The sequence below is a fragment of the Crocuta crocuta genome, unplaced genomic scaffold (assembly GCF_008692635.1).
Source record: "Crocuta crocuta isolate KB4526 unplaced genomic scaffold, BGI_CrCroc_1.0 scaffold97, whole genome shotgun sequence".
Taxonomy (NCBI): domain Eukaryota; kingdom Metazoa; phylum Chordata; class Mammalia; order Carnivora; family Hyaenidae; genus Crocuta; species Crocuta crocuta.
The window spans coordinates 687,971-703,357 of NW_027531999.1; the positions used below are offsets into that span (position 1 = coordinate 687,971).

The 15,387-nt window shown below is 35.3% G+C and overlaps 1 long non-coding RNA gene across 1 annotated transcript in view; it reads left to right on the top strand.

The window, feature by feature from the left end:
- LOC144240829 (uncharacterized) overlaps nucleotides 1-15,387 on the top strand; it is a 192,732-nt gene that overhangs the window by 174,950 nt on the left and 2,395 nt on the right. The gene's annotated exons all lie outside the window — the stretch shown is intronic.

Consider the following 15,387-nt stretch of genomic DNA (forward strand, 5'->3'; position numbering starts at 1 on the left):
TGTGGACAGTTTAAAGTTAACCATTACTAAAATTTTAAAAAATCTAAAGATGAAAAATGAACTAAAATATTATTAATTTTACAAAATGTAAAATATAAAGGGATATATGATAAATAAAAAAATAATATGATAGAATTAATATCAAATGTATCAGTAATCACAGTGAACTGAATGGTTAAAAATCTCACATTGGACAAAAATACAAAGCTTGGTTTGTGTTTAGGGAAGAGTTAATGGAGCACAAAATATTGAAAGTGAATAAATGAACAAAGGTATACATATGCATGCATATATACATATTAGTATTACATATGTGCATATATAATTTATAAAATCTGTTTCCTTTAAAAAGCACATTATGTTGATTGAGGCTTTAAAGCTCTCCTGTGGATAAGTAAAGTAAAATAAGATCAACTGTCTTTCATTATTTTATCTGAGAAAACTTCTTAATTAAATGGTATACCTCTAATGAAAGTTGTCATCAAAAAGAGGATATAAGAGGTAGTAACGTAGGATTTTTCCCTTTTTATTGTTTATATGTTTTTTTTTTAATTGTATGATTATTCTTAAAAATAGGAAGCAATAACAATGTCAGAGGTTAGGTGAGCTGTTGGAAAATGCTGGTATTCTGAAACAATTTAAAAAATAGATTACAGAGGAGGAGTCAACATGGCAGAAAAGTAGGAGGGCCCAAAGTTCCCTAATCCCCCAAAAACAGCAGTTTTGAGGCCAGAAGACTTGGAATTCCAGGAATCCAAGCTACAGAGTGACAGAAACATCTCCAAGGGCCCACAGGAACAACTTGGTGGGCCATAGGTTCTTGATTGCAAAATGGGAGAGGTAAAATGGGCAGCATAGGCACAGAGGGGAGGGATCCCTTTCTGTAAAGAGACAAAAGGAAGAGAAAGAGAGGCTGTGGAAGAATAGGATTGTATTTGTACAAGAGAAGAACCTTTCCAGACCATGGACCAGGGTATGGAAAAAATGGACAAAGAAACAACTTCTAACTTGCAAACAGCTTTACGGGCAATTGTCCAGTGTTGTGGGGCTTTCTCTGGACTGGAGCCTACCACCCTGTAAATGCTCATGGGAGGGGACGGGAAGGCAGCCCCGGGATTGGTAGTTAGCTCAGGGGCACACTCGGAGAGAGCAGTCCTCTCCCTTGAGCGCTGTGAAAAGAAGGTCTATAGCTGCTCCAAGGACAAAAGACCCTGCAGGTGCCCACCAGCTAGAGATCCTTGGTCAGCTGGCTGGGCATAGTTCTTTATTGCTCTGAAAAGGAAACAATATACAAAACTAAAAGCCAACCGACAGAATAGAAGATATTTGCAAATGACATATAATGATAAAGGGTTAGTATCCCAAAATCTATAAAGAACTTACCCAAAAAGCAAATAATATACTGAAGAAATGGGCAAGAGAAATGAACAGACACTTTCCCAAAGAAGACATCCAGATGGCCAACAGACATATGAAAATATGCTCAACATCACTCATCATCAGGGAAATACAAATCAAAACCACATTGAGATACTACCTCACACTGGTCAGAGTGGCTAAAATGAATAACTCAGGAAACTACAGATGCTGGTGAGGATATGAGAAAGGGGAACCCCCTTGCACTGTTGGTGGCAATGCAAACTGGTGCAACCTCTCTGGAAAATGGTGTGGAGATTCCTCAAAAAAATTAAAATAGAATTACCCTACATCTCAAAAATAGCATTACTAGGAATTTATCCAAAGAGTACACAAGTGCTGATTCATCACTGGGGTACATGTACCCGAATGTTTATAGCAGCACTGTCATAATAGCCAAATTCTGGAAAGAGTTTAAATGTCCATCAACTGATGAATGGATAAAGAATATGCGGTTTATATACAGTGGAATACTACTTGGCAATGAGAAAGAATAAAATCATGCCATTTGCAACATTGTGGTTGGAACTGAAGGATATTATGCTGAGTGAAATCAGTCAGTCAGAGAAAGATCATATGTTTTCACTCATATGTGGAATTTCAGAAACTTAACAGAAGACCATGGGGGATGGAAGGGGAAAAAATAGTTTCAAACATAAAGTCTCAAACCATAAGAGTCTCTTAAATACAGAGAACAAACTGAGGGTTGAGGTGGGGGGGCGGGGCAGGAGGAGAAAATGAGTGATGCGCACTGAGGAGGACACTTGTTGGGATGCGCACGGTGTGCTGTATGTAAGTGATGAATCATGGGAATCTACTCCTGAAGTGAAGAACACACTGTATACACTGTATGTTAGCTAACTAGACAATAAATTATATTTAAAAAATAAAAGATAAAAATAAAAAATAGATTACAACAGGGTACTTTTGGGATTTCCATTTGTTTTTGTGCTTATAGGTCATGTTGTGTTTCCAAGTAATTAATATGATGATTTTTCCTCCGTAAAGCAGAGACAGCAATAATATAAACAAAAGCAAAATTCCAAAGCACTGTAACCTGCCCTTCTGTTACAGAAATGTAAAGCAAATGCACCTGTAGTTTTCTTGGCATTAATTCTGACTAATTCATTAATCTTAAAGTTAGATGCTGCAGATTTAAAAGTTAGGAGTTGTGCTTAGTAATGTAAGTTGAGTGCATCTTTAACAGTGTTAGAGAAAGTTTTATAGTATTATGAATTCCGAAATATGGGCTTACAGTTGAGTCTACAAATTTTGGTTTTAGGGCCACTGGTCTTGGGAGATATGAACTCTTATTCTCCCTACATTTATTGACCTGAGATTTTTGAGGTGAGAAGTGACTTGTGGAATACCCATGCTTTTCACTTCACATTTGTGATGAGACTAAGTTTTAACTAGACTAGTTCTGTTAGTTTGCTCTGGGCTGGAATCCTGGAATCCAACGTGTGGTACTATTTAAGCTATTTAAGCTTATTTAAAGTCAGATTCTGAAAACTACACTGGAACATGGCAGTCAAACACATGCTGTGATAAGACTAGATATTCTCCCTGAAAAAATGGATATCCTTACTATAAATTATCCTGGGAAAGAAAATGACAGAGTGGTGACTGGGTTTTGAAACTTGAAACCTCTATACTGAGGGTAAGGAGTATTTGAAGACTTTATCGGAGTGTTTAAAACAGCCCCATTATTTATAATCATGAAAAAATAGGTAGGAATAATAATAAGACATTTCAGAGAATGTGAGCTCTACCATCAATACTTATAACAGTGGAGTACTTGGCCTTTTCTGTTGAATATCTGGTCCTCTAACCCCTACCCAAATATTCAGGAAAAAAAAAACACCTGTTTTTCTAGTGAATCACACATTTTCAATGGTTCCTCAAAGTAACATTTACTACAGAATATTACATAACTTGGAATAAAGTATTTGAATTAATGGCCCAACATAAATTAGCAAAGTTAAGGGAAAGTCTTATGGAAGTGAAGGGTTATTTTTAGTTTAAAGAAGGCATATTTTAGGACTCTCAGTCTTGTTGATATTATATCCAATCTCACAAATGGTTCAAATCTTTTAACCTTCTTCACTGACCAGTAAGTGCTTGCAGGGTATATCTCTCTTTAGTTTTACATTTTCCAATCAGCTATGACTGATCCAGAATGGAAAATCAACACTACTGTGAATTTTTGATAAATATTGTGAGGAGTAACACAACAAAACTGATGGATTTATGTTTCTATGTAGTGGCCACTTACCTAATACTTGATCAAATGTATTATGCTGTATATACCAGTTTCTATTCTCCTTTTTCCCTGAGTTCATTTGTAAGATGGAAATAAATCTCCTGGAGAAAAAGAGCAAGAAATGTACACCCTAAGAGCAAAATGCATCTATCTAGTCAACATTTCATTTAGGTTATTTGAAGCTGAAATCTTGCTTCTGGAATTCAGACATCTGATATGTAATTATGGAGAGGCAGAGGCATTGCTCACTCAGTTAGTACTAGTTAATATTGCTACACGTATCTAGATAACTGATTGCTTTAAAATGCTATTAAGGGAATGAATTGAAGCTGAAAACATAGGAAAGTCAAGGTCTGACAGTTTCCAAAGATAAATTATTTGTTATTGAAAACAGTGATCTCTCATTCAGTTTAGTGCTAAGTGATGTCTACTAGGTTTCAGAAAATTCAACAGAAGGCATACTTTATATGTTTTAATTTTTTTTGAAATCTAACTGAATTTCAATTTAGTGTGTTTTTCCATAATGTATTAAAATGTTCCTTTCAATCAGATTCTTTCTGACATATAGAAATATAATTGATGTGTAAATATTCACCTTGATCCAGCAACCCTGTAAAGTTTACTTATTAATTCTAATATTTTATACATGCTAAAACCTTCCTAACTTGTTTTTAATGACTTTTCTCCCATAAGTAAATAATAAAATTTTTTAAATTTTACTTTCCAAGGTTTTTTTTGGTATATGGATATATGATTGATTTTTTTTTTAATGTTTTATTTATTTCTAGGAGAGAGAGAGAGAGAGACAGCGTGAGCAGGGGAGGGTCAGAGAGAGAGGGAGTCACAGACTGAAACAGGCTCCAGGCTCTGAGCTGGCAGTCAGCACAGAGCCTGATGCGGGGCCCAAACCCACGAACCGCTAGATCATGACCTAAGCGAAAGTCGCACGCTTAACCGACTAAGCCACCCATGCGCCCCTATGATTGATTATTTTATGCTAACTCTTTTATCTAGAAAATGTTTTAAATATGCTTAAAAATATTAAGAATAATTTTCAAAAAATGAGAATTAATTAATTAAATTTCTTTCCTATCCTTATTTATTCATTTATTTTCCTTATTATACTAGCTAAGAACTCCATTATAATGGTCAATATATTTGGTATCTAGAGGTGATATTAGTTATCCTTGTTTTATTTTGGCACTGAGGATGAAAGCTATAAATATTCCATTGTTAATTATGATGTTTACTATAGGTTTTTATGTATATCCTTATCAAAGTAAGGACATATCTTTTTTTAAGTTTGATAAGAGTTTTAGTCAGGAATGGTTATTGAAATTGATCTGGTGTTTTTCTGTGTCGACAAGATTATTTCCTTTCATATCAGTGTTCACTTAAAATCATAAATGATATGGACTTTTAAGTTCTTTCTGTTTAATTATTTATAAAGCATACTGTAAAGATTATCCTCCTAAGGACATATTAGGAAATAGTTTCCTTTTTGTATTTTCTAAAATAACTTATGTAAGAGTGAAAATATTACTTTTTAAGCATTTTATTCTAAAAGTCTTTCTTTTCCTTAATTGTTCCACTAGTGAATCCATCTTAAATGAAAAATATTAATCAAGTGATAAATAAAATAATCTCACAGATAGAAATCACTTCAGAATTATTTAAGATAAAATCTGGATTAGGAGACTTAGTTTTACATTTACATTAAGGAAATTGCTAAAAGTGTTTTCTGCCTTCAGACCCTGTCCAAAGTTATATATCCTTATCTACTTGGTCTTAGCATAGCTTATATGATAATGCTGTAAAACTAATAACCCCACAGTCTTGGTGGCTGAATTAATAGAGGATTTATTTCTCCTCTTCATAGCCTGTGGGTTAGTTGGAGTGGCTCTGCTTCGGGATGAAAGTCAGATAGAGCTCTGTTCCACTTGTCTCTCATTCTATGAACTGTGGCTATGCAGAGCATGCATTCTCATGACCGAAGTCAGAAGTGTAAAAGGGACAGTTAGAACCACATGATCCCTCTTAAGTCCTGTCACTTCTTTCAGGGTTCCATTGCTCAAAGCAAGAGTGTAGCCAAACACAGTATCAATGTCAGGAGCAACAAACAATGGTAAATATCTAGAGGAAAAGAAAATGTGAGGGTGCTTGGGTCGCTTAGTTGGTTAAGCATCTGACTTCAGCTTAGGTCATGATCTCATGGTTCATGGGTTTGAGCCCCGCGTCTGGCTCTGTGCTGACAGCTAGCTCAGAGCCTGGAGCCTGTTTCACGTTCTGTGTGTCTCTCTCTCTGACCCTGCCCTGCTCTCACTCTCTCTGACTCTCAAAAATAAATAAAAATAATTAAAAATTTAAAAAAAAAAAGAATGTGAATAAATTTTTCAAAATACATCTGGAAACCGTAGGCCAGCATCTACAGAGCTGACTCCTAACAGGGTACAGAGCAGGACTGGGCACTAAGCAAGCAGGCAGAGCTTAGCAAGAGCTCACCTAAGAGACTGAGGACTCATGCCTATGTTTATTTCCCAAACTTGCCAATCACACAGCTGAACTTTCTCCTCTAGGCATCTGTTAGTTAGTAAGGGAGCAAAGGGAGACATGGAGTTTTATAGGAAAGGAAATCTCTCTACATGGAAACATAAAGAATAAGAATGGTTAAGACAGCTTTTATGTTCTCTCAGCTCGTCTGAAGTTTACCACAAATTTCTTCCTGACTATAAGCCCGTGACCTCTCTTCTATCAGAGCATTTACTTTAGAAACTTGTAATTGCAAATTCCATTTCTTACCCCTTGTAGGTATAAATCTCCACCAGCCTTGTGCCAGTTTTACAGTCAAAGAATCCCCTTCTTTAAAGACCTAAAGGGCATCCCTTTGAAATGTGGTCATCTAGAAAGAGTGTCCCTATCCCCCAGACTCTGGGAAAGTGAGAGCTTAACTTCAGTAGATGACAGTTAGCACACCAATGACCTTATCACAAGGACCAACCTCTCACTTCGCACCTACCATCCTCCAGTACTTTTTCTATGAACTCACCCTAGCTCTTAAAAACTCTCCCACCTTTTGTTTCTGGGGACTTGAGTGAAATCTCTACTATTTCAAGAGTCTTGAATAAAGTCTTCTTTGTTTGTTTACTGTTTCCAGTGCAATTCTTCTGCCTTGATCAAGACTCAGGGTTATTCTAACATTACAATCAGCACACCTAGGCCAATTCTTCAGGAGTGTGTGTGTGTGTGTGTGTGCGCGCGCGCGCGCGCGCGCACGTGCATGTGTGCACATGCCCATGCATGTCCTTTTTCTCAGTTGTTTGTTTTAAATAAACTTATTTGGTAACAATTTAAAATACACAGAAAACATGATATTTGTCCTTCTCTGCCTGACTTATTTCGCTCAGCATAACACCCTCAAGGTCCATCCATGTTGCTACACATGGCCAGATTTCATTCTTTCTCATTGCCATGTAGTATTCCATCGTATAGATAAACCACATCTTTCTCCTTGATCCATTCATCTGTTGATGGACACTTAAGCTCTTTCCATGTTTTGGCTATTGTTGAGAGTGCTGCTATGAACATTGGGGTACATGTGCTCCTATGCATCAGCATTCCTATATCCCTTGGGTAAATTCCTGGGGGAAGAAGAAGGGGGAAAATAATGGGAGAGAGGGAGAGAGGCAAACCATGAGAGACTCTTGAATGCTGAGAACAAACTGAGGACTGATGGGTGTGGGGGGTGGGGGAAGGTAGAGATGGCATGGAGGAGGGTACTTGTGGGGATGAGCACTGGGTGTTATATGGAAACCAATTTGACAATAAACTATTTGGAAAGAAAGAGAGAGAGGAAGGGAGGGAGGGAGGGAAGGAGGAAGGAAGGAAGGAAGAAAAAATACACAGAAAAGCTACATATGCCTCCATCTAGTTCCACCTATCCCTTTCATCTTATATTATCATGGTATATTTATCAAAGTTAAGAAATTAGCATTTAGTACAATACTGTTCATTCAACTTTACTCTTTATTCACTTTTATTATTCAACTTTAATCTTGAGTTAATACTATTAATTTACTCTTTCACTTTTTCTGCAGATGTCCTTTATCTTTTCCTGGATCCAATTCATGATAGCATATTGCATTTAGTAAAGTTTCTTTAGTCACCTATGGACTGTGACTATTTCACAGTCTTTCATCATTTTTAATGACCCTGATAGTTTTGAGGAGTGTTTTGTAGAAGGTATCTTGTAGGTATTTTGTAGAATGTTCCTCAACTTTAGTTTGTCTGATGTTTTTCTCATGATTATACTAGGGTTCTTTTTAAAAGAATATTATGCCCCTGAAATGCCCTTTCCATCATAGCATTATCAAAGGATACATGCTATCAGTATGACTTATTGCTACTGATACTAACTTTGATCACTCAGTTAAGGTAGTATATGGTAAGCATCCAACTATAAAGTTATTTTTTTCCTTTTCTTATTCTTCTTGGGAAGTGAGTAATAACTGAAACCAAATCATACTTGGGGAGGAAGTAGTATCTACATATAGTATTTGATTCTTCTATAAGAAAGATTTGTCTCTTTCATTTATTTATTCAATCATTTCTTTTTATCAGTATGGACTCATGAATATTTCTTTCTGATTACTTATACCAGAGAACAGAGTTTAAAAACCAATATTGGGGTGCTTAGAAAAGTATATGTTTTAATTGAAAATTCTGTGATTCTGTCCGTGATGGTAATAACTTAATTGTTCAAATGTACATTAAAGATCCCTGTGTTGGGGCGCCTGGGTGGCTTAGTCGGTTAAGCGTCCGACTTTCGCTTAGGTCATGATCTCGCGGTTCGTGGGTTCGAGCCCCGCGTCAGGTTCTGTGCTGACTGCCAGCTCAGAGCCTGGAGCCTGTTTCAGAGTCTGTGACTCCCTCTCTCTCTGACCCTCCCCTGCTCACGCTGTCTCTCTCTCCTAGAAATAAATAAAACATTAAAAAAAAAAAAATTTAAAAATCCATGTGTTTGGATCTTCTACTTCAGTAGAAGAGGCGATTCTCAATAGTTTCACTTATAACCTTATTTTTCTGTTTAAAGACCTCAGGAATTTAAATAAAAAAGGGGGGGGGCGCCTGGATGACTTAGTCGGTTAAGCGTCCGACTTTCGCTTAGGTCATGATCTCGCGGTNCCATAGATACCTACTTTAGGATGTTCAATGTACTTTTTTCTTGAGGTATCTTTAGTTTCTGGTGAATCCTAAAAAAGAATATGTATAGGTAATACTTCGATTTAAACTTATAGTGTCCTATATATATCGTTTTATTATACTAATTTGGATTTTTATAGATGACTCATATCTGTCTATATTAGGTAAGTATTGCTTTCTCTTCTTTGTTTTTTTTTTTTTTAATTTTTTTAAATTTATTTCAGAAAGAGACAGACAGCGTGAGCAGGGGAGGGTCAGAGAGAGTGGGAGATACACAATCTGAAACAGGCTCCAGGCTCTGAGCTAGCTGTCAGCACAGAGCTCGACGTCGGGCTCGAACCCACAAACCGTGAGATCATAACCTGAGCCCAAGTCGGATGCATAACCGACTGAGCCACCCAGGCGGCCCATCCTTTTTTTTGAATTTCATGTTTCTAATACTCATCTTTTTTTCCCCTGTGTTTTCTTCCTTGCTTTTTCATCATCATTCCTTGTGCAGTTTCATTGGTGAGAGCTCCACAGTATTTCAAAAATTAACACTTTGTTTAGTTTACACTTAGCAAATACTTTTCTACTTAGACATTAGAAATTTGGGGGGTGCCTGGGTGGCTCAGTCGTTGGGCGGCCGACTTTGGCTCACGTCATGATCTCACAGTTTGTGGGTTCGAGCTCTGTGCTGACAGCTAGCTCAGAGCCTGGAGCCTTTTTCGGATTCTGTGTCTCCCTCTCTCTCTGACCCTCCCCTTTTCACGCTGTCTCCCTCTCTCTCAGAAATAAATAAAAAACGTTAAAAAAAAAAAAAACAAATTTGGGGTCCCCTGGGTGGCTCAGTCGATTACGGATCTGACTTCACCTCAGGTCTTGATCTCGCGGCTGGTGAGTTTGAGCCCCGCATTGGGCTCAGCCTTGAGCTGCTTCGGATTCTGTGTCTCTCCTTCTCTCTGCCCGTACCCTGCTCGTACTCTCTTTCTGTCTCTCAACAAAAAATATATATTTAATTTTTTTTTAAAAAAGGAAATTTGGCCTGGTATCCTTTTATGAATTAAATCTTTAGTATGAATATATTCATCTATTAATTTTTATGTTATGAATATTATATTTTCTCCTTTATAATGTTATTTTATTATCCAAAAAGATAGTTTACAACTTTGTATACTCAAATCGCTCAGTGGTTAAACAGCTGTTCAATTGTTCCAAGTTTTTCTTGCACAAATTTAATTTTATGTTAATCTGTAAGTTTCTATTGTTGCTACTTATATTTTATATATTTCTTCTTAAATTTTCTAATTGGTTATTACTGATAAATATGAAATCTATAAATTTTTGTACATTAAATTTGCTAAAATCTCTATTACTTCAAACATTTTTGTTAATTGATTTACTGAGCTTTAGTATAATTATATTATTTATAAATGATGACACTGTGCTCTATTCCATTTCATTCTTTACACATCCTGTTCTGTTTTTCATCTTAATATATTGGTCAGGATTATCTGTAAATAATAGCAGTCAAAAAGTGCTTTTTTGTCTTGTGTTTGTCTTTAGAAGGATTGCTTAAAGTTTCTCCATTATATATGTTTCTTACATATTTTTTAGATATTGCTTTATCTTAGGATTTTTTAAAATACCTCTTGTCTTTGAAATAGATTTTTTCTTTAAATAGTTTTTTATCTTATCTAATGTTTACCAGCATCTATCAAAATACTCTGATAAATGTATCATCAAGGTGAAAAAACATAGACATATATCGTCGGATTAGGTTTGTTAAGGTTTATTAATTGTGTTATTTATAAGGTCTACACCTTTTAGGGACACGTTGGTGGCTCAGTTAGTTAAGTGTAAGACTTGATTTTGGCTCAGATCATGATCTCAAATCATGGGATTGAGCCATGCATCACTCTGTGTGCTGAGTGTGGAGCCTGTTTAAGATTCTCTCCCTCTCTCTCTGTCCCTGCCCAACCTGTGCTCCCTCTCTCTCTAAAAAAAAAAAGAGAAAAAGAAAAAAGAAAAAGGAAAAATTAACTACAGTCCCTGTTCTAAATGTTGGAAATAATTTGATATTTATATGAAAATTATTAATTTGGTTTATATTCTGATCTTATAGAAAGTACTCCACTTCTAAATGAATGCGGTTTGATGGACAAAACTTTTTAAAGAGCAGCATAAATCTATCAATACATAAATGAAAGGATTGATATGCTGTATGCCTATAGCACAATATTTTAAAATAAAAACTATTTTTTTATTATTTACCCTTTATAAATTATAATCTTATAATACTTGTAAGGTAGCGGAAAGTAAAATCCAAAAATATGTAAGTTGGAAATACACATTTAGCGATATATGTAGATGTAGATCTAATGTATTTCAGTTTATTTATCTTCTCTGATCACAGAAATATTACCAATGTTAATATGTGTTTGTTTTAAAGCTGTGAAAGCTGTTACTCATATTATTTGGCAAATAAAATGTCCATGAATTTGCTTCAGGCAAATCTGCATTCATTTTGGTTGTGTATTTTTAAATTTCCCCATCTAAGTGGTATAAACTTTACTAGCAATTTCTAGGGGAAAGAAAACCTGAAGAGTTTTCCATTTCCACATGTGTAAAATGTGGAACAGAACAAAATTTTTGTTCCCTTTTGTTATGTAGCTTCTAATATCTTTGCTTTGTTCTTATGAATTCTTGTGCTTTTTAGGTGACCCTCCACTTTTGTGTCTGCATAATTTGGGGGTCAGCCAAGGACTTGAACAAATATTTATTCATATTTTGGGGGCTTTTTCTATTTGTGACTCTTTCTTCCTAAGACTTCCAAATTTCCAGCTGTTTTGCTAATTTATTGTTATCTTCTAAGGCACCAAGCTGTGAGAGGTTACCGTTTTGTTCTCCAAATTGTGTAAGCTTGGGAAATTCACTCTGGTGAAAAAGCAGGAAACTGACAGGTTTTAGCATAGCTTTCATTCTCATCTATAAAGATTAAAAGGCAGTACCTCTGTTTATCACTGGGCCCCTTGGACTCTCCCTTGTGTCTGCAAAATGTAGCTGCATTCCTGGATTTAGGCAGATTTTATATTCAGATATTTGCTCTCATTCCAGTATTTCTCTCACAACATCAGTAAACCCGTAGCTTTTGCTATTGTTTTTTATCACCCTAACCAGAAAGCCACAGACTCACAATTCTTACCCTCTCGTTGAAATTTTTCAAAAGTAAACTGTCCTATGGTTCTTGTCTGTGCTTGGATGTTTTCTAGGCCTTTAAATCATGAGTTTCTGAAGATAATTTATTTAGTTTTTATAATTGTCATTTGCGACAAGGTTCATGTAGTCACTTCACTCCAAATCCATTTTGGCCCACAGTTGGTATTTTCAATTTCTAAACATTTTAATGGTTTGATAGTCAGCATATTCACCAATTTAACTTTAATAGACTTTATTATTTCATTTACATCAGTTTTGTCACATAGCTGATTGCCCAGAATCACAGCTTATACATGTCTCTTTAAATTTATAGCACTGAGGAAGGTGTTTGGTTTATATAATAGGTTTTAAAAAAAAATACATGTTTACTAAATGATTACCTAAAGAGAGATATTTTTATTGCATTTACTTTGAGTTTTTCATTTTATGACAATCAGCCAATATTTTATATTTAGTTCTGCTTTTCTGTTTTATTATTTCATGTTACACTATGGGATGTGAGATTCTGTAGAAAAGACAATAATGTGATCCTCATGGTTTTGAATCACTTTTCATCCTAAGAACCCACCATTACTCCATGAAATGCTCACTTTCATTTATAACAACTCACAGAGTTCGAAAGCAATTAATGTCAAATTTAATTAGACTCTAGAACATTCCCCAAGCAAATATTCACAGATTACAATGAAAAACTACATTGAGCGAGACTCCTGACTAAGGCAAGACGAAAGAACATGAGATAGCAAATAATAGAACTATTACACAAAAGAAGTAAGAGTTGGAAGTAGTAAGGGCATAAAAAAATTCCAAAATCAGGAAAGCAATAAAAATGTATAGAAAGAAAAAAGATAGAAAAAAATTCTTTAAAATTGTCAAATTTGGGGAATGCGGCTTTACAAAATACCGACAAAGTATTTGGCATTTATTTATCACAAAAGTATGTTTATGTTCTCTCATGTTAATTAAAGTGATGGTGTTTGTAGGATTTTAAGAAACACAAGATGGAAAGCCAAAGCAAAGTGTACTACAAAGAGTAGAGTTAGAGAAATTGAGGAAATAGAGGAAAATATAGGGAAAGGAATGGATATATGATTGGCACAATAAGAAGAGTATCAGGCTGATAAACCACGTTGGTAGTCGCCTAGTGAGACTCCGTCTTCAAAAAGGGTAAGACTGGGATGGCAGTCCATGAGTAACAAAACCAGATTCAAAATTGAATAATGAGGTTTCCCATGAGTTTTTCCATGATTTCCTAAGTTCACTGGCCTGTGTCCTGCCATCTGCATCTACTAATGGTTTTCTTCTATAGGTTTAGGTTAGAACATTTTCAGTGTTATTGATGGTGGAATCAAGAAGTAAAAAGTAATCCAAAAATTAGCCAGCCGTAGGACTGAGAACTACACTGTGTTCTTTGTTATTTCTGGACATCAAAGTGACAGGGAAGAGTTAGCAAAATCATTTACTAGCCTCTCATTTTGTGTTAACCCAATTTGTACGACTACATTCTAGCACTGAATCCTATTCTATAGTCTGTCTCTTTATCCAGTACCTTCTACATGCCTTCCTCCCTCTAGGTATAGGGTCATACAATGAAATCTCAGTCTTCAGTAAGTCTGACTCCAATAGTTTATTTCAACAGTTTTCCTGAACCTTACCTGTGTCAAACATAGCCTTTAAAAATTGTATCTTCTATGACCTGTGTTAGTTCTTCAATATTTCCATTCTAAGCAGCCACATTTATGGTACTTCAGCATTGTCTTGACAATTATTTGTCCATTACTGAAATGTCTAGTCCATATCTAAAATTTTCTTGCAAGTCTTGTGTTTGGGCTTATGTTTATGTCTTAGATAAGAAGAACCAGGCATTTTCTCCAGCCATAAAATGGCCTGGCTCTTATATTATTGGGTTGGCTCTGGGAACCTGTAAATTCCTATTGCACAAGAACATATTGAGGGAATATTAAAAGGGAAAAGAGAGATTAAAAAGTCTAGGTTTGAAAGTCTTTATAATAAACACAATTTTATTTTAACTTATTGTATTAATTTCCTGCTATAATACAGTAACACAAACTGAGTAGCTTTTAAAAAAAAGGAAAGGAGAGAAAAACAAAAATGTGTCGTCTCACAGCTCTGGGGGCCAGAAGTCTAAAATTAAGTTGTCAGCAGGATCATGCTGTATGGAATGCTTTAGGAAATAATCTATCCCACACCTTTCTGTTAGCTTCTAATGTTACTGGAAATTTGCAACTTTTCTTTGCTTGTTGTTAATTTGGTCTCTACTTCCATCAAAACATGATGTTTTCCCTATCTCTCTGTGTCTTCAAAAGGCCATATTCTTACATGGACATTAGTTGTATTGGACTAGAATCCCATTGTAGTCCAGTATCCCATCATCTTAACTAATTATATCTACGCCTCCCTATTTTTACATAAGGTCATATGCTCAAGTACTGGACAATAGTACTTTAACATATCCTTTTTTTGAGGAAATAAATCTGACCTATGACATTTACACAATGACAAACAAGTAGAATCATACAGAATAATTTTTTCCCTCAAAATATTGAAAAAGTAGTATGAGAGTTTAAATGATGGGCAGATAGATGACAAACAAAATTGCTTATGTATAGAATATCCTAAAGAAGAAAAATCTGTAATCTACATGATTCATAGCTAGTTGTTGGGTCATTTTGTGAGTGGTCCAAAAAATAAGTAGGGGGTAATGCTAATGTTGATAATGATTAGCTTAAGACAGGGCTTCTTGGACAGTTTTCATTCACTAAATATTTTATACAAATTAATCACGCTGTTTTTGCTGCATATTTTAAGAGATTTGACCATCCCTCAATAAGAAATCAAACCAGGGACTTAAAGCCCTGATTATAAATGGCATTGTGGCCCAAACTTCAGCGTTGGCTTAACTCAAGCTTTCATCTGCATTCCCTCAGGAATTAGAATTTAAATGAATCTGTCACCTAGGTAAATGATATGTTTAAAATAGCTTTCATAAATAAATCAATTGCTTCTCTTAGATGTGGAATTTTCGGTTTGTCTTGATATCTCTGAATGATTTTCTTTATATGTTTGTGTTCTAATGGCCCATATAATAGAAGAACTTCTTGTTTTCTGTTTTTTAGATCTTGTTACTCTCCTGGGGTTGTCCAACAACATATTTCTTGGAGGCACACGTAGGGTTAACTTCCACTCTCCAGTTTCTTTTAAAATGTCTGATAACAGAAGTTTTTATTTATTTATTTATTTATTTATTTATTTATTTATTTATTTATTATCACTGCAGTAGAAATATCTGG